At 48.1% G+C, this 20886-nt stretch overlaps 1 protein-coding gene across 2 annotated transcripts in view; it reads left to right on the plus strand.

Moving 5' to 3' along the window:
• Positions 1 to 15688: 15688 nt before the first annotated feature.
• BEND3 (BEN domain containing 3) overlaps positions 15689 to 20886 on the plus strand; it is a 30224-nt gene continuing 25026 nt past the window's right edge. Inside the window, exon 1 of one of the 2 annotated variants that reach the window (XM_073576078.1) lies at positions 15689 to 16058. The gene's annotated coding sequence lies outside the window, so the exon portion shown is untranslated. Of the gene's footprint in view, positions 16059 to 16091; positions 16277 to 20886 lie in introns of those variants that run through there. The other variant, XM_073576079.1, reaches the window with a different exon arrangement.

Genomic DNA, 20886 nt, shown 5'->3' on the forward strand with positions numbered 1-20886 from the left:
CGGTCGCATACCCTTCCAGTCCCTCAAGCAGCGTGTTGACCATCCTCTGAAAAGTGGCAGGGGCATTCTTCATGCCGAATGGCATCACCGTGGACTCGTACAGTCCGAATGGGGTGATAAAGGCAGAGCATTCCCGTGCTCCAGGGGTCAGGGGAATCTGCCAATACCCCCTGCTCAGATCCATGATGGTCAGGTACTTGGCCCCGGCCAGCTGATCGAGCAGGTCATCGATGCGCGGCATTGGGTACGCATCTGTGACCGTCACAGCGTTGAGCCCCCGGTAGTCCACGCAGAACCGTGTAGTTCGGTCCTTTTTAGGGACGAGGACTACAGGCGAAGCCGACATGCTGTTGGGCACTTGGATCACCCCCAGCTTCAGCATCTTGTCTATCTCTTGTCGCATGTGCTGCTGCACCTCAAGAGAGATATGCTGAACGCCGGATCGGGGGGTGATTGCCGGTGTCCACGTCATGGACGGCTGTCTCAGTCCTTCTGGGCAGGCTGCTGAACAGCTCCCGAAAGGGGTGTAGGGTGACCCCCAGCTGAGAACGTTGGTCCTCCGAGAGCTGGTGGCCAACCGCCACATCCTCGATGGATCCAAGCTCCTTGGCTTGGGTGAGCAGATCCAGGAGGGTTTCTACCTCTCCTTCCTCGGGAAGGTTGCACACTGGGTGGGCACAAGCCTCCCGCTCATGTTGGGCCTTCATCATGTTCACGTGGAAGGCCTTCCTCCTTCCACGGGCGTGGTCCAAGGTGACCAGATAGGTGACAGCGTTGAGCCGCTGGTGCACCAGGTATGGACCCTCCCAGGCCGCCTGAAGCTTGTTTTGAGGTACGCGGACCAGTACCCACACCTTTTGACCCACCTGGTAGGTCCGCTCACAAGCATTCTGGTCGTACCACCGCTTCTGGTCAGCCTGGGCTTGGGCCATATTGTCATGCACCAGCCGTGTCAAGGCCATCATTCTGTCCCGGAAGCGCACAACATACTCAATGACCGACACTCCAGGGGTGGCCAAATCCCCTTCCCATGCTTTCTTCACCAGTGCAAGGGACCCCCGTATACGTGTCGCTCATACAAGGGCTCAAAGGGGGAGAACCCCGTTGAGGCCTGTGGGACCTCCCGGTAAGCAAACAGCAGGTGTGGGAGATACCGCTCCCAGTCTCTCCCATGGGAGTTGACCAACATCTTCAGCATCTGCTTTAAGGTGCCATTGAACCGCTCACACAGGCCATTGGTCTGTGGGTGGTACGGGCTGTCTACCAGATGTTGCACCTGTATCTGCTTACAGAGAGACTCCATCAGCTGCGACATGAACTGGGTCCCTCGGTCGGTGAGCATTTCCTGGGGGAGCCCCACTCTGGAGAAAATCTCCAGTAAGGCATTGGCCACTTTGTCGGCCCGAATGGACGACAAAGCTACCGCCTCCGGGTACCGGGTGGCATAGTCCACTACCGATAGTATGAAGTATTTCCCGGAGCGTCTGGGAGTGGACAGAGGTCCAATGAGATCCACAGCCACCCTCAAGAAAGGCTCTTCGATGACGGGCAGTTACCAGTGGGGCTTTGGGGCGCCGCCTCACCTTTCCCACCCACTGACAGGTTTCACACGAACGGCAGATGGCAATCACCTTGGTCCTCATTCCCAGCCAGTAGAAATGCTGAGCTAGCCTGGCCCTGGTTTTAGTGATCCCTAGGTGTCCGGCCATGGGAATCTCATGTGCGATCCGCAACAATTCTGCCCTGAACAGATAGGGTACCACTAACTGTCGGCCCCTGGGCCACGCCTCCAGTGAACCCTGCAGGACCATTACCCGGTACAGCCGTCCCTGGTCCCAGACCACTCACTCGCAGTCGGACTCCAGGGGAGGCTGTGCCACCTGCTCCTTGTGAGATTTCAGGCTAGCGTCAGCTTCCAACACTGCCGGAAATCCCTGACTCGATGTGGCAAGAATTGACAAAATTGCCACATCCTCTGTCAGCTCCCCGGGATCTGTCTCCTGGCTGCTGTCTGACTCGGCAGCCACTTGGTCGGAGGGGGGGAAACCGTTGGACCTCCACAAGACCCCTTGGGCTCCTGTGCTCCTACTCCTGGTAACAGCGGCCACGACCGCTGAGACCACAGGTAGCGCCTGCTTCGCCTCGGCCCCTGACCAAGTCGCAGGGTCAGGCAGACTTCCCTGGCCTCCTGACATCCCAGATGCGGGGAACTCCTGCCCTGGGGTCTTACCTGGTGGCTCCTCTCCAGGGATGCCCCCTCCCCCCATGGCCTGTTCCTCTTTCTGCAGAGGCCCTAGACTCAGCAGGCTGGATTCACTTAGGGGTCCTACACTGCCCATAGCAGCCCCTCCCTCCACCTCTGAGCTCTCCCCTGAAGTCTTCTCACCTGTTCTCACTGTGAGCCCTGAGTGTGTAGTGTCAGTGCATGGCTTTCCCATCAGGTTTCACTCCCTCCTCCACTGTTGGAGGCACATTCAACACATTAACATTAGCATTCACAGTAGAGTCATGACTGTTGTGAGTTCATTTTTCCCTTCGTCACTGAGGTCTGGTGAACTCCCTATTCTGGTGAAGGAAGGTAATGAGCCTGATTATCAGGCACCTGAGCCTGATGAGGATGACTGGCTGAGTGGAGTCACAGACTGGATATAAGGCTGCCGACGCCCTTCTGCCCTGCGGGTGATTTCTCTGTGGACTTCTAGGACACCAGTCTTATTCCTGCTCCTCTAAGCTAAGTTTTTCTGCTTTGCCTGTTTGCATTAGTGTTTAGTTTGTGTTTTCCTTGCTTTTCTGGATTCTGCCATTCCCAGCTGGGGTGAGCTGAATCTCCTTTTGCCTGTAGCTCTGTCTTCAGAATATTCCTGAGTACTGACATAGCTTTTTTGAAGCCTAGCGTCTTCAGGGCCTTTTTCACTGTCAGTCTGTTGGCTCTTATTTTCATAGGGTTTTTCACGGATTGCAGACAGCAGCCTTCCTGTCCTTTCCTATGTAGGTAGTTTGGGCCCCGTCTTTGCTCAGTCTATCTTTCTGTCTGTGTTAGTGTTTTCATCTTGCTTCACCGTCATTATATGTTGGGGGCTGCCTATTGCTTTGGGGTCTGCTCTGGGGCAGTTTAGTATTCCCCTTTCTTTCTTTAGGCCTAGTTATTTCTCCGGCTGTGATCGAGGGGTCTAGGGCATCGTAGGAACGCCCCACGGCTACTGCTAGTTGTGTTGATAGGTTCAGGGGTTTGCAATCTGATAGCTGCCAACTTCTCTGGTTTTCTGGACTTAGCTAGCAGTTCTGTTTTTGCCTCCTACGGTGACTCAATCATAACACATGACATTCTTGGGGAACCGGACTTGGGGGTTCAGTGGCCACATACTGAGACCAAATCGGTCCCAAGCAACACATTGGCAGGAATATTTGGCGTTACTCCCACCTCCCGCATTCCCCTCCAGGCGCCCCAGTCCAAAAACACCTTGGCGATGGGCAGCATCGGTTCAACGCCTCCAATTCCGGAGACGGAAAGGGTTTTCCCAGGTACGAAGTCTCGAGGGGACACCACCTCAGGATGTACCAGGGTTCGTTCAGCACCTGTGTCCCGCAGTCCTATGACCACTGAGCGGCCGATGGTGGCGGGTTGGTAATTGTCCAGGGACCTCCAACCACCCCCTCCCACACACAAAACAGTGGACGGTTTCTGGGACAGGCATGGGGCCTTATGGCACTGGGGACACACAGCCTTAAAGTGTCCTGGCTGGTTGCAATGATGACGTCTGGGTTCTGCTCCTGGCCTGGAGAGGGAAGCAGGGGGGTCCACCCCTTGCACTCTGGGGGCTGGGGGGACAGGGGCAGGATTGGGCTTACCCCCTCTCCAGGTGCTGCTGGCAGGCTTCTTTGGCTCAGACGCCCTGTTGTTGGCACACTCGTCTGCCAGGGCGGCTGTAGCAGAAGTCCCATGCTCACGCTCTGCCGCCGCTTGCTCACGCTCCGCTGCTTTCTCTGCCGCCGCTTGCTCACGCTCCGCTGCTTTCTCTGCCGCCACCAGGAGTCTGTCATGGGCGGCATCGTTACCAGCCTCGAGCTGTGCGATAGCCGCTTGGAAAAGGGCCTCCGATCTGGACAGGCTGGGGGTGGTGGACAGTCCACTGCGGGACTGAGCACAGGGGTCTGGCTCCTTGGGGAGCCCTGGCTGAGCTCCCCCTCGCCTTCAATGGTATTGTCCTCCACCACCTCCTCATAGACCATAGCATTGGCCTCCCCTTTGCCTTACTCCTGGTGCCTTCCACCATCTTGGGAACCTCTTGTTGCTGACACAGCTGCAACCCTGACCTCGCACACAACTTATTATATTTGCACTCTGACCGTCTAGTGCTGGGCTGACCTTAAGACCCCAGCAGTGAAAGTTACCGCTGGTAGTCTCTAGTGTCTGGGAGTAGGGGTCCCACGCACACTAATACTCTGATCCCACCACTGCCACCAATGTGGAGGACAGGACCAGTTCCTCCCACGTCACCCATGTGACGTAACTAGACAGGCACAGCTCCGTCGCCCCCTTTCTCTCTCAGGTCAGTAAGGGAACTACACCTAGAGCAAATGGCCGCCGGAGAGGATGTCCTGTTACCCACTGGGTATTCTAAGATTCCTAATCCGAGTAAAAGCATCAGCCCAAGATTAATTTTATGGTTTAATTGCCTTAGGGGCGCACTAGATAATTACAGAAATATACAGTAAGCTATACAATGGAATTACAGTGGATTTGCAGTCAGAGTAAAATATAACAATAAGGGTACAAGACTTAGAGATATTAAGCTGGAGGTCAATTTACCAGGTTGTAGGTTGCATGTGGGTGCCGGGAGCTCTGCAGTCCACAGGTACAAGAATCTTAGTTGCCGGACAGACCCCAAAGCGCGGGCCGCTGCTCCCCTTGGCGGATCTGTCCCCAGTTCCTTCTTAGATCATCGTCTGGTTCTTCTGTGAGAGTGTCTCTCTGCCATGTGCTGCTAGTTCTTAAACATGCTGGGTCCCTCCCCATGTCAGAGGGTGGGCTAATAATCTCCACCCTTTAGCTCCCTGCAGAACTTATTCCCAATATCTAAGAAAGGGGGTAACTTTCTACAGCATGATCGGATCAGGACACGAGAGGTACCAGTGAATGCGGATTGTTTTGCCTGTCGTGTGGAGAGCAAACATGGCCCTATTGGGTCGCTGTGGAGGGCCAATCTCTATATTTCAGGTCCCAGAGCCCTCACCGACCCAGGAGTCGCACTGCCAGATGCGCAATTTCCTCAGGGTCACGTGGATATTTTTTTATGAGTCTATAACTCGAAAGGTGCGCTCATAATCCATGATCCTAGGATGGAGCCGGAGAGGCTGGGAAAGACAATGGATGTGTATTTCTGTGTCTAGCTGACAGGTATATTCTAATTGAGGCCCCCAGGCACCTTCCTGCCCCATGCTGACGTGGCTCCTACTCAAGCTTTGAAGTTCTGTTTTGGGCCTTATCTCATTATTATACTAAAAGGCCTTGCTGTTCAACATTGGAGCTCTAAATCCTGCTTTCTTCAATATGCTTACAGGCCCTGGGGGGGTAGGAGCAGTTAACTCCTTCATCAAAATATGGATGAGCTTATTTTATTTTGCCTCTTTTTGGGATTTTGGTAATGGAGCTGGTCTGGCTGACAGAAGTCAATCACCTGAGCAGGATAATTGGAGGTCAGGTATTAAAGACTGGGGAGATTTAAGTGAGCCACTTTGCCTCAGCTCTTGCCTGTGATTCGGTTTTCCTCCTGAGCTTTTTGGAAGTCTGCTTGCCTCCTGCATCTTTCAGATAAGTTATTTGTCTGCTTGAATCTTTTTGCATTTGATCCATTTTTTGCTTGTCTCTGTTTTCTGCCTTGCTGGTGTGAGTCCAGCCTGGTTCCCTGCTGGGACCTGTGCTGGGCTCTGTTTCATTTGCCATGGCTTATGTCAGTCTTTGCAGTATTTCTGATCCCCTGTTATATCAGTATCTTTTGTTTGCGTCGTTACACCAGAGTGCTGATTTAGTGGGGGAGAGGTCGTGTGGCCTTGGTATTTTTGCATATCAGACGTGTTGGAATTTTGCTTAGGGCTTTTTGCGTGATTGGAGACAGTATCCTTTCTTGTCCTATTCTATCTAGACAGTTTGGGCCCCATCATTTGCTTACTCTATTTTCTGCCTGTGTTTGTGCCTCATCTTGTCTCACCGGCAATATATGTTCGGGGGCTATCTATTCCTTTGGGGTTTTACTCTGGGGCAGTTTAGCCCCCCCATTTCTCTCTTTAGGCTTAGTTAATTCTTTGGCTGTGCTGAGGCGTCTAGGGCATCGTAGGTACGTCCCACGGCTAATTCTAGTTGTGTTGTCAGTTTAGGGGTCTGCAATCCACTAAGTTACCAACCTCTCTGGTTATCTGGTTGCCTCGCTTATTCCCGTTATCCTCCTCGGTTACCTAATCATAACAGAATCACCGGCCTAACTGTAGATTCTAGGGTACTCTAAAGAAGGAAAGAATGGTAAAAAAAAAAAAAAAAAGATGTCAGAATTTTTTATATATTTTTTTCCTCTTTTTCTCTGGGGGTCGTAGGAGGATTTTGTCTTTAATGGATACTAAGCAATTGTCTGGTCGTGTTGAGCAGCTTGCTGCTGAAGTTCGGAGAATTTCTGCCTATCTCGCTCAGTTGTCTGCTGTAGAACCTAAAATCCCTATTCCTGATTTATTTTCTGGGGATCGGTCCAAATTTTTGAACTTTAAGAATAATTGTAATCTGTTTTTTGCCTTGAAACCTAATTCCTCGGGGAACTCGGTGCAGCAGGTTAAAATTGTCATCTCCCTGTTGCGCGGCGACCCTCAGGACTGGGCTTTTTCCCTGACACCTGGGGATCCTGTTCTGGCTAATGTGGATGCATTTTTTCAGGCTCTGGGGTTGTTGTATGATGAACCTAATGTTATTGATCAAGCTGAGAAAACCTTATTGGCATTGAACCAGGGTCAGGAAGCGGCAGAGTTATATTGTCAGAAATTCAGAAAATGGGCGGTCCTTACTAAATGGAACGATGATGCCCTAGCGGCTCTTTTTCGGAAAGGTCTGGCAGAGACCGTAAAAGATGTTATGGTGGGATTTCCTGTCCCCTGTGGTCTCAACGACTCTATGTCATTAGCCATTCAAATTGACAGACGTTTATGGGAACGTAAAACTATGCGAGAGGCGGTGTTGCCTTTCGAACAAACTTCTGAGCCCATGCAGTGTGATAGGGTTTTTTCTAGGGCTCAACGTCAAGAATTTAGAAGGCGTAATAAGTTGTGCTTCTTTTGTGGGGACGCCTCTCATACTATTTCTGTCTGCCCTAAACGGGAGAAACGTTTTGCTCACTCATTTGTTTTGGGCAATGTACAGCCTAAATTCCTTTTGTCGGTTTTTTTGATCTGCTCCTTATCTTCATATTCTGCTAAGGCTTTTGTTTATTCAGGAGCAGTCCTGAATATAATGGATTTTGACTTTGCCAAATGTTGTGGTTTTCCAATGGTACCCCTGTGGACTCCTATTCCTTTAAGGGCTATTGATGCTACCCCTTTGGTGGAAAATAAACCCCAGTTTTGGACCCAGGTGATAATGCGTGTAGCCCCGGACCACCAAGAGAATTGTAAATTTTTGGTGTTGCATAATTTACATGACATTATTGTGCTGGGTTTTCCTTGGTTGCAGGCCCATAATGCTGTTCTGGATTGGAAATCTGTGTCTGTGATTAGTTGGGGTTGTCAATGTGTTCTTAGTGACACTCCTGTTTTCTCTACCTCTCCCCAGTCTCATGATGTCCCTGACTATTTGGCTGATTTCTCTGATGTGTTTAGCGAGAGTACCACTGCTTCCTTGCCTCCTCATAGGACTTATGATTGCGCTATCGAGTTAGTGCCCGGTTTTAATTTCCCAAGGGTCGGCTCTTCAATTTATCTGTACCTGAACATGATGCTATGCGATTCTATATCAAAGCGTCCTCTTCACCTTTAGGTCCCGACTCTTTCTTTGTGGCCAAGAAAGATGGCTCATTGAGGACATGTATTGACTATCATCTCCTTAATAAAATCACTGTTAAATATCAGTATCCGTTACCCCTGATTTCAGATTTATTCTCCAGAGTGAAAGGTGCTAGTTGGTTTACCAAGCTTGACCTTAGGGGGGCGTATAATCTTATTCGCATCAAGCACGGTGATGAATGGAAGACGGTGTTTAATACTCCTGAGGGGCATTCTTAGTACCTAGTGATGCGTTTTGGGCTCACTAATGCCTCTTCTGTCTTCCAATCTTTCATGAATGATATTTTACGGGATTTTGTGGACAAGGTTTTGATTGTTTATTTGGACGATATTTTGATTTTTTCCAATGATTGATATTCTCATGTGGCACATGTTCGGATTGTATTCCGGATTTTTAGAGAAAATGCTGTGTATGTCAAGGGATCGAAATGTCTCTTTGGCGTACAAAAAAATTTCATTTTTGGGATTCATTTTGTCCCCGTCCGCTCTAGAAATGGACCCGGTCAAGGTACAGGCCATTTATGATTGGGTTCAGCCCACTTCCTTGAAGGCTCTCCAGAAATGTTTGGGTTTTGCTAATTTCTACCGTAAATTCATAAGTAACTTTTCTGGTATTGTGAAACCATTGACGGATTTGACCAAAAAGGGCGCTGATGTGGTGAATTGGTCTCCACAGGCTGTGTCGGCAATTCAGGAGATTAAGCGGAGATTCACTTCTGCTACTGTTCTACAGCAACCTGATGTTTCTCTCCCATTTCAGGTGGCGATAGATGCTTCTGAAATTGGTGCAGGAGCCGTTTTGTCTCAAAGAGATACAGTAACCTCTAAGATGAATCCTTGTGCCTTCTTTTCTCGAAAATTTTCCCTGTCTGAACGTAATTATGATGTGGGGAATCGGGAGTTGTTGGCTATGAAGTGGGTGTTTGAAGAGTGGAGACATTGGCTGGAGGGGGCCAGACATCAAGTTATGGTCCTCACCGACCACAAGAACTTGATCTATCTCGAATTAGCCAAACGACTGAATCCTAGACAGGCTAGGTGGGCCTTGTTTTTCATGCGTTTTAATTTTGTGTTCTCCTTTCTTCCGGGCACTAAGAATATTAAGGCGGATGCTCTCTCTAGGAGTTTCTTTGCAGATTCTCTTGATGTGACTGAGCCTACTACCATTCTAAATGAGGGTGTGGTTCTTTCTGCTATTTCACCCGATTTGAGACTTGCCCTGGAGGAATTTCAGGAGGACAAACCTGAACGATGCCCTATGGGGAAATTGTATGTCCCCGACCAGTGGAGGAGAAGAGTAATGGTAAACTGGGAATTCAGTTGTCTTTCTCCTCTGCGTTTCACGCTCAGACCAATGGGCAGACAGAGAGCAAACCAGACCTTGGAAACCTATTTGAGATGTTTTGTGTCTGCTGATCAAGATGACTGGGTCTCTTTTTTGCCCTTGGCTGAATTTGCTCTAAATAATAGGGCTAGTTCTGCCACTTTGATGTCACCTTTTTTTTGCAACTTTGGGTTCTATCCTCATTTTCCTTCAGGGCAGGTTGAGGCTTCGGCCTGTCCAGGTGTTGATTCTGTGGTAGAGAGAATGCCGCAGATTTGGGATCAAGTAGTGGATAAGTTGTCTCACTCTCAGGAGAAGGCCCAACAGTTTGCTAACAGGCATAGGACTGTTGGTCCCCGGTTTAAAGTGGGTGACATGGTTTGGTTGTCCTTATAAAGCATTCCTATGAAAGTTGCGTCTCCACAATTTAAGCCAAGGTTCATTGGACCTTATAAAATTTTCGAAATCCTTAATCCTGTTTCTTTCAGTTTGGCTCTTCCAAGAATGTTCAAGATTCACATCTTTCATAAATCTTTGTTGAAAAGGTTTGTGGAGCCAGTAGTTCCCATGGCTGTGCCCCCTGATCCTGTATTGGTTAAGGGTAATCTGGAGAATGAAGTAGAGAAGGTATTGGATTCTCATCTGGCTAGTCAGAGACTCCAATACTTGGTCAAGTGGGAAGATTATGGTCAGGAGGATAATTCTTGGGTCTTTGCTTCTGACATTCATGCCGAGAGATTGGTTCACGCCTTTCACCGGGCCCATCCTGATCGGCCTGGTGGTGTGAGTGAGGGTTCGGTGACCCCTCCTCAAGGGGGGGTACTGTTGTGAACACTTTTGGCCTGGCTTCTGAGTTTGGGCTCCCTCTGGTGGTTGCTGCTGGTGATGAAGCTGGTCTGGCTGACAGAAGTCAATCACCTGAGCAGGATGATTGGAGATCAGGTGTTACAGACTTGGGAGATTTAAGTGAGCAACTTTCCCTCAGCTCTTGCCAGTGATTTGGTTTTCCTCCTGAGCTTTTTGGAAGCCTGCTTGCCTGTTGCTTCGTCCTGCATCTTTTAGATAAGTTATTTGTCGGCTTGAATCTTTTTGTATTTGATCCATTTTTTGCTTGTCTTTGATTTCTGCCTTGCTTGTGTGAGTTCAGCCTGGTTCCCTGCTGGGACCTGTGCTGGGCTCTGTTTCATTTGCCACGGCTTATGTCAGTCTTTGCAGTATTTCTGATCCCATTATAGCAGTATCTTTTGTTTGCGTCCAGTTACACCAGAGTGCTGATTTAGTGGGGGAGAGGTCGTGTGGCCTTGGTATTTTTGCATATCAGACGTGTTGGAATTTTGCTTAGGGCTTTTTGCGTGATTGGAGACAGTATCCTTTCTTGTCCTATTCTATCTAGACAGTTTGGGCCCCATCATTTGCTTACTCTATTTTCTGCCTGTGTTTGTGCCTCATCTTGTCTCACCGGCAATATATGTTCGGGGGCTATCTATTCCTTTGGGGTTTTACTCTGGGGCAGTTTAGCCCCCCCCATTTCTCTCTTTAGGCTTAGTTAATTCTTTGGCTGTGCTGAGGCTTCTAGGGCATCGTAGGTACGTCCCACGGCTAATTCTAGTTGTGTTGTCAGTTTAGGGGTCTGCAATCCACTAAGTTACCAACCTCTCTGGTTATCTGGTTGCCTCGCTTATTCCCGTTATCCTCCTCGGTTACCTAATCATAACAGAATCACTGGCCTAACTGTAGATTCTAGGGTACTCTAAAGAAGGAAAGAATGGTAAAAAAAAAAAAAGTGTCAGAATTTTTTATATATTTTTTTCCTCTTTTTCTCTGGGAGTCGTAGGAGGATTTTGTCTTTAATGGATACTAAGCAATTGTCTGGTCGTGTTGAGCAGCTTGCTGCTGAAGTTCGGAGAATTTCTGCCTATCTCGCTCAGTTGTCTGCTGTAGAACCTAAAATCCCTATTCCTGATTTATTTTCTGGGGATCGGTCCAAATTTTTGAACTTTAAGAATAATTGTAAGCTGTTTTTTGCCTTGAAACCTAATTCCTCGGGGAACTCGGTGCAGCAGGTTAAAATTGTCATCTCCCTGTTGCGCAGCGACCCTCAGGACTGGGCTTTTTCCCTGACACCTGGGGATCCTGTTCGGGCTAATGTGGATGCATTTTTCAGGCTCTGGGGTTGTTGTATGATGAACCTAATGTTATTGATCAAGCTGAGAAAACCTTATTGGCATTGAACCAGGGTCAGGAGGCGGCAGAGTTATATTGTCAGAAATTCAGAAAATGGGCGGTCCTTACTAAATGGAACGATGATGCCCTAGCGGCTCTTTTTCAGAAAGGTCTGGCAGAGCCCCATCATTTGCTTACTCTACTTTTTGCAGGTGTTTGTGCCTCATCTTGTCTCACCGGCAATATATGTCCGGGGGCTATCTATTCCTTTGGGGTTCTACTCCGGGGCAGTTTAGCTTTCCCCGTTCTCTCTTTAGGCTTAGATAATTCTTTGGCTGTGCCGAGGCGTCTAGAGCATCGTAGGTACGTCCTACGGCTAATTCTAGTTGTGTTGTCAGTTTAGGGGTTTGCAATCCACTAAGTTACCAACCTCTCTGGTTATCTGGTTGTCTCGCTTATTCCCGTTATCCTCCTCAGTTACCTAATCATAACAGCATGCCTAAAAGCCAGTACACATCCAAGCGGCCCGACTTGCGACTAATTATCCTAGGTGCAGTTCCCTGACTGACCTGAGGGTAAGGGGGCGCCAGATAGCTGCAAGTTCCAAAGCGGAACCAGAAAAGTGGGATATACATAAATTCCTGCAGTTTGTGACATATTGTTGGCAGCAGTGGGATAACTAAAATAACCCCTTGCGGTAAATTGATAGGTCCATAGCCTTGTTTGCTGTTTTTCATCAAATTGTTGGCAACGGTGGGATAATTAAGATAAGCCCCCCTGCACATGTGATAGCCGTGTGCCGGCCAAAGGTCTCCCTTTTCCATAACAATTCCCTTCTCCATCACCCCATCACTGCCTTCTCCCCATCACCCCCAATATTGCCTCCTCCCCCATCACCCATATCATTGCCTTCTCCCCATCACTGCCTTCTCTCCATCGCTCCCATCATTGCCTTCTCCATCACCCCATCACTGCCTTCTCCCCATCACTCCCTTCATTGCCTTGTCCCCATCACTGCCTTCTCCATCACCCCATCATTGCCTTCTCCCCATCACTGCCTTCTCCATCATCCCCATCACTGCCTTCTCGTAATCACTCCCATCATTGCCTTCTCCCCATCACGGCCTACTCCCCATTACCCCATCATGGCCTTCTCCCCATCACTCCATCATGGCCTTCTCCCCATCACTGCCTTCTCCTCCACCTACACATGCGCATACATACACACGCACGCATACACAAATACATACATACACACATACATACATACACACATACATATATACACACACACACAGCACCTCTCACCTGTCCGCAGCATCACTGGTGCCCGCGCTTCCTCGCTCTGGCACAGCGGCCACTGAATGATGTCATCCAGTGGCGCTGCTCTCTGTCAGAGACAGGAAGCGCTGGCGCCGGGCAGGAAGCAGCTATTTTCTCTTGCAGGCAGCGGAGCTGCTTGGATCGCTCCCTGGCCGCCGCCCATGAGGGCAATCTGGCCTGGGGCCCCCCGGAGCCTCGGCCCGGAGAAACCGGCCAGATTGCCCTCATCATTAGCTGCCCTGCAGGGGTGCCCTGGAGCCTCTGGGTCCCGGTGCAGCCGCACCTGTTGAACCGGCGGTATGTCCGCCCCATGGTCCCATGGTTGAGCCACCCTTAGCAGTAACAACTGCAATCAAGAGTTTGCGATAACTGGCAATGAGTCTATTACAAAGCTCTGTAGGAATTTTTGCTCTCATCTTTGCAGAATTGTAATTCAGCAACATGGGAGGGTTTCTGAGCATGAACCACCTTTTTAAGGTCATGTCACAGCATCTCAATCGGATTAAGGCCAGGACTTTGACTAGACCACGGTAAAATATTAATTTTGTTTTCCTTAAGCCATTCAGAGGTCGACTTGCTGGTGTGTTTTGGACCATTGTCCTGCTGCATAACTGAAGTGCACTTCAGCTTGAGGTCACAAACAGATGACTGGACATTCTCCTTCGGGATTTTTTGGTAGACAGCAGAATTCATGGTTCCGTTTACCACAGCAAGTCTTCCAGGTGCTGAAGCAGCAAAACAGTCCCAGACCATCACACTACCACCACCAGATTTCACTGACTGTTGATATGATGTTCCTTTTCTTAAATGCTCTTACTTCTACGCCAGATGTAATAGGACATACATGTTACAAAAAATTAAACTTTTGTCTTATTAGGCCACAGAGTATTCTACCAAAAGTCTTGGGCATCTTCAAGATGTTTTCTGGCAAAACTGAGACAAGCCTTTACGTTCTTATTGCTCGTCAATGGTTTTCGTCTTGGAACTCTGTCATGCAGGCAATTATTGCCCAGTGTCTTTCTTATGGTGGAGTCATGCACACTGGCCTTAACCGAGGCAAGTGAGGCCTGCAATTATTTGGATATTGTTATGGGGTCTTTTGTGACCTCTTAGATGAGTTATCGCTGCGCTCTTGGAGTATTTTGGCCGACTGGCTACTCCTGGGAAGGTTCACCACTGTTCCATGTTTTTGCTATTTGTGAATAATGGCTCTGACTGTTGTTCTTTGACAGATCTCAATTACTTTATCATTTGTTCCAGAATTTCTTTGGATCGCAAAATGATATCTAGCTTTTGAGGATCTTTTGGTCTACTTAACTTTGTCAGGCATTTAGTGTATGTGCACACGTTGCGGATTGGCCTGCGGAATTTTCCGCACAGAATCTGCAACTCTTGGCAGAAAACGCAGGCCAAAATGCTTTCGGATTTCTTGCGGAATTGATGCTGATTTCTTGCATATTGTCATGCGTTTTTTGACGTGTGGATTTGCCTTACTTAATGTATAGTAAATGAGTGCAGAAACGCTGTGTTTCTGCACAAAGAATTGACATGTTGCGAAAATAAAACGCTGCGAATCCACACAGATTTTTCCGCAGCGTGTGCACACCAATTCTCAAATTCCCATTGACTATCATTGGTACTGTACTACACTGCGGATTTGATGCAATTCCACGTGTCCAAAAACGTTGCAGAAACACATCAAAATCCGCAACAGCCCAAGGAAACCTGTCACCACTTTTCTGTCCTACCACCTAAAAATATAATTTTATTCAATGTCAGCTATGCATTCCCTAAATACTTATGTAACCCCGACTCCCCATGTATCACCCATAAAACCTTTTATATTTATCCAGAGATGTATGCTAATAGGGTCTGTCCGGTCTGATGGGCGTGACTTCGATTCACTCACTCCACCTCTCTCCTCGGCTGCTGCATGCAGTCCTTGACATGTATGACACAGATCGCTATTGGATATCGCGCTCACGCAGTCAAATGGTTTCTTGCACTTTGAGCATATGCACATCAGATTAAGAAAAGGATCTAGGTACACGGCCCATGAGACTCGCTGCGTGTCCTATTTTCCTCCATTTTTGCGGATCAGAATCTTCCATTAAAGTCCATATAAAACAGATGAAATACAGAAGATATACTTGTATGGCAGTGTTTCATCTGTGTACCATCAGTTTTTCACTAATGTGTTGCCAAGAGCCAATGGAGAAATAAAAGTTTAGACAGTTTATCACCTTCAGCTTTTAAAAACAGGATGCAAAGCCAGAACTGCCCATCTTACACAAACTTAAAAATAGACACGGATGTGTGACTGTAGGTAAGAGCATTGCGGCTTTAAGTATCCTCATCCCAGCATGCTTAGCATGTCAATCTCCGCAATGAGAAACGATACTTCTTGGATGACTGTAGGTAAAGACTACTTTGATGAATGGCGAACATTAGCATTTCTGTAAGTTTTAGGTTTGTACTGAAACTGTGTTGCTGGATGCTTAGAAGTGGGAGCCTTCGATTCTTGAAGGGGGTTTGGTACGTGGCCAAAAATGTCTGTGGCAGACTGTACAAGCTAAACCTACCATTGACTTCTATTGTTTTTTTAAGTAAAAGTATAGTGCGGTACACAGGTACTATGTCTTCATCCACTATTTAGCTCTAGTCTAGAGGGAGGAGAAGGCTGTCATCTAATAGGAGTACAGAATAGATGGGAAAGCTGTCTGAGCTCCATGTCCTGCACGGTGCACCCAGCCCATTCAGAGAGGGGCAGAAGATGTGTCTGTGGGGTGGGAAAGTGTGGACGGCAGCGTGGGCCGCAAAACTCTGCTTCTGAGAGAAAAGTTTACTGCGAGTCATGTGAGAGCTGCGTGTAACTCCAGAGCTGCTGTTCACCCTCCAGTGGGCAATATACGCGACTGTGTCCTTGAGAAGTGATTCCCCATCCCCCGCCGTGTCTCGCCTGAGTGGAGAGAGGGCAGGGGGCTGTTCCCACCGCAGCCTCGGTCTCTCTGTGTCCTTCTGCGGAAATGACACACGCGGAGTCCCGTCACGTCACGCGAGAGCGCACGGACACGCAGCACACAAAGACACGCAGGGGGGAGGCAGTGGGGAAAGAACCCGACAAGAAGCTGAGCTTCCCCCCCTCACTGAATCTCTGTAACCGAGTCCACATCACACACCCAGCTTCACAGCTGGCTGGTCCCCATATGAGGTAAGTGGGAGCGCGACGGGAAACACGGGTGGGAGATGTGTGCATTGATTCTCCTAGCTACAGCCAGACGCAGAAACAAAGCCACCGAGGCAGAGAGACCACAGCCTGCCATTCGGTGCAGGGATGAGGAGACACCGCGTCTTATGTCTGCGCTGCCGTCACCTCACACACTGCCGCGGTGACGTCATGGCCCGCGAACTGCCTCTGTGGAAACTCCGGTACCGCCGAGGAACTTTCTGCCATTAGTGAGAGGAAGGTCTGGCCCCCTACCAGAACATGGCTTTCTCTGGCTACTGGTGTGGCGAGGCTTACTCGTGGGAAACTTGTGCACGTTTTTAATATAGTTGCCCATGCCAAGAAATCAGAGCTCTCCTTTGGCACATAGTTGCCAACAGCCATGATTTTGTCACTGTCCCCCTTTCAACTTTCCTAAGGCTATGTGCACATGGTGCAGGTTCTGCTGCGGATCTGCTGCGTTCCTGGCCCTGCGGGTCCGCAGCAGTTTCTGCTGCGTTGTACAGTACCATTGTTTCCAATGGTCAAACCAAAAACGCTGTGCACATGCTGCGGATTTTTCCGCGGGTTACAATCCGCAGCATGTCAATTGTTTGTGCGGAATCCCCTGCGGTTTCACATCTACTCCATTGTAGAGGTGTGAAACTGCAGGTCTATTTGACTTGTGGTTTTCCAAAATCCGCACCACCGAAAACTACGTGTGCACATAGCCTTACACCTCATGGTTCTGCTAAGGCTATGTGCACACAGTGCGGATTCTGCTGCGGATTTTTCCACGCACATTTTACTAAATCCGTAGGTCAAATGACCTGCGTTTTACCTATGGATTTAGTGCATTTTTTGTGCGGATTTACTGCAGTTTTTGTGCGGTTTTCCACCTGTGGATTTCTAGAATGGAGCAGGTGGAAAACTGCAGCAAAACTGCACAAAAGAAGTGACATGCTGCAGTTTTCAATCCGCAGCAAATCTGCGCGGAAAAATCCGCAGCATGTGCACAGCGGATTTTGTTTTACATAGCCAATAATGGTACTGTACATCACCTGCAGTTCTGCTGCAGATCCGCAGGGCCAAATCCGCTGCGGATACGCAGCAGAATCCGCACCGTGTGCACAGACCCTAAAACTAATAGAATCTGCAGGTCCTCCCCTTCCCTGGTCCAGTGCAGCGTCTCTGCAGCTGCAGTGGTGACTGCATGACAACGGCGCTGCAGCCAGTCATTGGATTCAGTGGCTTGCGCCTTCTAAGCTGACAGACCCACTTTGCCTAGTGATTGGCTGCAGCGCTGATGTCACCACTGCAGCTACAAAGACGCAGTGCTAGAGTCTTAGTACCTGCTGATTGTATTATACTTAAAGGGGTTGTCTGGGACTTTAACATTGATGGCCATCAATGTGTGATCAGTTGGCGTGCGACACCCAGCACCCCTGCCAATCTGTTGTTCCCAGTGTCAGTGGTGGCCAGAACAGCTCAGGTGTGGAGTTGCACAACTCTTTTGATGGAATAGTGGCTCTTGTTTGGTACTCCACATCCACCCCCTATTGATCTGAATAGGGGGACGATGTGCAGCACCCGGTCACAATCACTATTCCGTCAATGGCGCTGTGATGTGCAGTTTGCGGCCAACGCCAGGATCATCTGATCACCGGGGCTGATGGGTGTCGCACCCCCACTGACCGGACATTGATGACTTATCCTAATGAGGCCATCAATGTTAAAGTCCCAGACAACCTCTTTAACAGAGCCGTGACATGTGAGTAAAGAAAGTTGAAAGGGGAAAATACCATTAGACCATGTTCACAAGTATAGAAAATACTGTTTCCTCTACGTCATTTTTGTGCAAAAAATCTGCTTTTAACTGTCCATGAAAAATACATGCGATTTCATGAAACTCCTGCTCACTGCACCATGTTTTTTTTTGGTTTTTTTTTAGTTGTGTTTTTTTGTGCTTTGTTTACAGCACAGGTTTAACCCTATAACGACCACCGAAATGCCTTTTAAGGCCTTTACCCCCAAAGGGTGGTTTGCATTTTAATGACCAGGCCAATTTTTACAATTCTGACCACTGTTCCATGTCCGATTCTGAGACTGTTTTTTCGTGACATATTGTACTTCACGTCAGTGGTAAAATTTCTTCGATATAACTTATGTTTATTTGTGTAAAAAACGGAAATTCGGCGAAAACTTGGAAAATTTTGCAATTTTCAAACTTTGAATTTTTATGCCCTTAAAACAGAGAAATATGTCACACAAAGTTAAAATTGTCCAGCGATTTCTCACTTTTACTACAAAATTTACAAAACCGTTTTTTTAGGGACCACTTCACATTTGATGTCACTTTAAGGAGTCAATATGATAGAAAATACCTAAAATGACACCATTCTAAAAACTGCACCCCTCAAGCTGATCAAAACCACATACAAGAAGTTTATCAACCCTTCAAGTGTTTCACAGGACCAGAAGCAACATGGAAGGAAAAAAATGAACATTTAACTTTAGTCACAAAAATGATCTTTTAGCAACAATTTTTTTTTCACATTTTCACAAGGGTAAAAGGAGAAAATGAACAGATAAAGTTGTTGTGCAATTTCTCCTGAGTACACCGATAACCCATATGTGGGGGAAAACCTCTGTTTGGGCGTACGGTAGGGCTCTGAAGGGAAGGAGCGCCATTTGACTTTTTCAAACCAAAATTGGCTGGAATGGAGATCGGACGCCATGTCGCATTTGGAGAGCCCCTGATGTGCCTGAACAGTGGAAATGCCCCACAAGTGACCCCATTTTGGAAACTAGTCCCCCCTAAGGAACTTATCTAGATGTGTGGTGAGCACTTTGAACCCCCAAGTGTTTCACTAAAGTTTATAACGCCCGGGCGTGAAAATAAAAAATCATATTTTTTCCACAAACATGATAATTTAGTCCCCAATTTTTTATTTTCCCAAGGGTAACAGGAGAAATTGGACCCCAAAAGTTGTTGTCCAATTTGTCCTGAGTACGATAGTACCCCATATGTGGGAGAAAACTACTGTTTGGGCACACATCAGGGCTCGAAAGGAAAGTAGTGACATTTTGGAATGCAGACTTTGATGGAATGGTCAGCAGGCGTCATGTTCCATTTGCAAAGCCCCTGATGTGTCTAAGCAGTAAAAAAACAAAAACAAAACACAAGTGATATCGTTTTGGAAACTAGACCCCCAAGGAACATATCTACAGGGTGGGCCATTTATATGGATACACCTGAGTGGGCCATTTATATGGATACACCTAAATAAAATGGGAATTGTTGGTGATATCAACTGCCTGTTTGTGGCACGTTAGTATATGGGAGGGGGAAAACTTTTCAAGATGGGTGGTGACCATGGTGGCCATTGTGAAGTGTATCCATATAAATGGCCTACCCTGTAGATGTGCCCCCTTTTTGGAACTAATCTACTGTTTCCTGTAAATCTAAGTAAATTAGTAGTGCATGGAGGTGTGGTACAAGTTTAAGCAATCTTTCATACACAGGCCAGGTTTTCGGGGCAGGTGTCGCATTGATAAATGTTGTCCTTGCGCATTCCCCTTTTGTAACACACTCTGCACCTTTTTTGCGACTTGCCTCTTTTTTAAGGTTGCGGGACCTCCCCCGGAAAATGCTGACCTTATACGATACGAGCACCTTTAGTTCCGGAAGTTATGGGTCCCGCTCCTTCCTGAGTGCCAAATATCAGGGCTTTAACCACTACCTCCTGGAACTGAAGGTACGACGTATCAGTGTGGCGTGCACATCGTGACAGCAGGAAATGTGCATTGCCATTTGTACGATGTGCATGGCCAGCTTATTGTACCACACCCTGGCTTTTCTCAAAGCACTGTACGGTTGGAGGAGTTAATTGGAGAGATCAACGCCCTCCCCTTGTTTTTGTTGTACCCAAGTACACAGGTCGGTTTGCTGACCTGTGTAGAGGTACCTCGTACAGTGCTGAAGGTGCTGCATCACCATATATGGTGGTGAAGAGAAGGACATCCCTCTTTCCCTTGCACTTGACCACCAGCAAGTGGTCGCTACATTGGGCTCTGCTGTCACCCCTTCTGAGCCTCTTCCCAAGTAGCGATTTCGGGAGGTCTCTCTGATTTTTGCGGTACCTCGCACAGAGAGGGATTTGAAGAGTGGGATGCTGATATAAAAGTTATCGCTGTAGAGGTGATAACCTTTATCCAGCAGTGGGTGCACCAAATCACACACAATTTTAACAGTCACCCCTAGGACAGGAGGACACTCAGGGGGTTCAATCCTGGTGTCCTTTCCTTCGTAAACTTTAAGTCTGTGGGTGTACCCTGAGGTACTCTCACACAGTTTGTAGAGTTTAATTCCGTACCTGGCCCTCTTGCTGGGTAGGTACTGACGGAATCCGAGCCTTCCCTTAAAATGAACTAGGGACTCATCCACGCAGGTGTCCCTTTGAGGCACGTACACTTCATCAAACTTATTGTTGAAGGGTTCGATGACCGGCCGAACTTTGAACAGACGGTCAAAGTTGGGGTCAACTTGTGGGGGACACTGCATTATCGGTATAATGCAGGAATTTGTGGCTAGCCTCAAAACGTGTCAGGGCCATGACCATTCGGAAAACAGGAGCGTTGAAAAAAAATATCAACAATCCAATATTGCCGAAGTTCTGGCTTCTTCCGGATCCCCATGTGAAGGACCAGGCCCCAGAACTGCATCATTTCAACTTCGTATACAGGAGAGCAGTTAGAATATGATGAACCGGGGCTTTGTGCCATAAATTAGTTTGGCCCACCTTGAGGTTAACAAAATCCTCAGAGAAAAGAC

This window comes from Dendrobates tinctorius, unplaced genomic scaffold (genome assembly GCF_039654945.1).
Source record: "Dendrobates tinctorius isolate UK_male_01 unplaced genomic scaffold, ASM3965494v1 ptg000046l, whole genome shotgun sequence".
Lineage (NCBI taxonomy): Eukaryota > Metazoa > Chordata > Amphibia > Anura > Dendrobatidae > Dendrobates > Dendrobates tinctorius.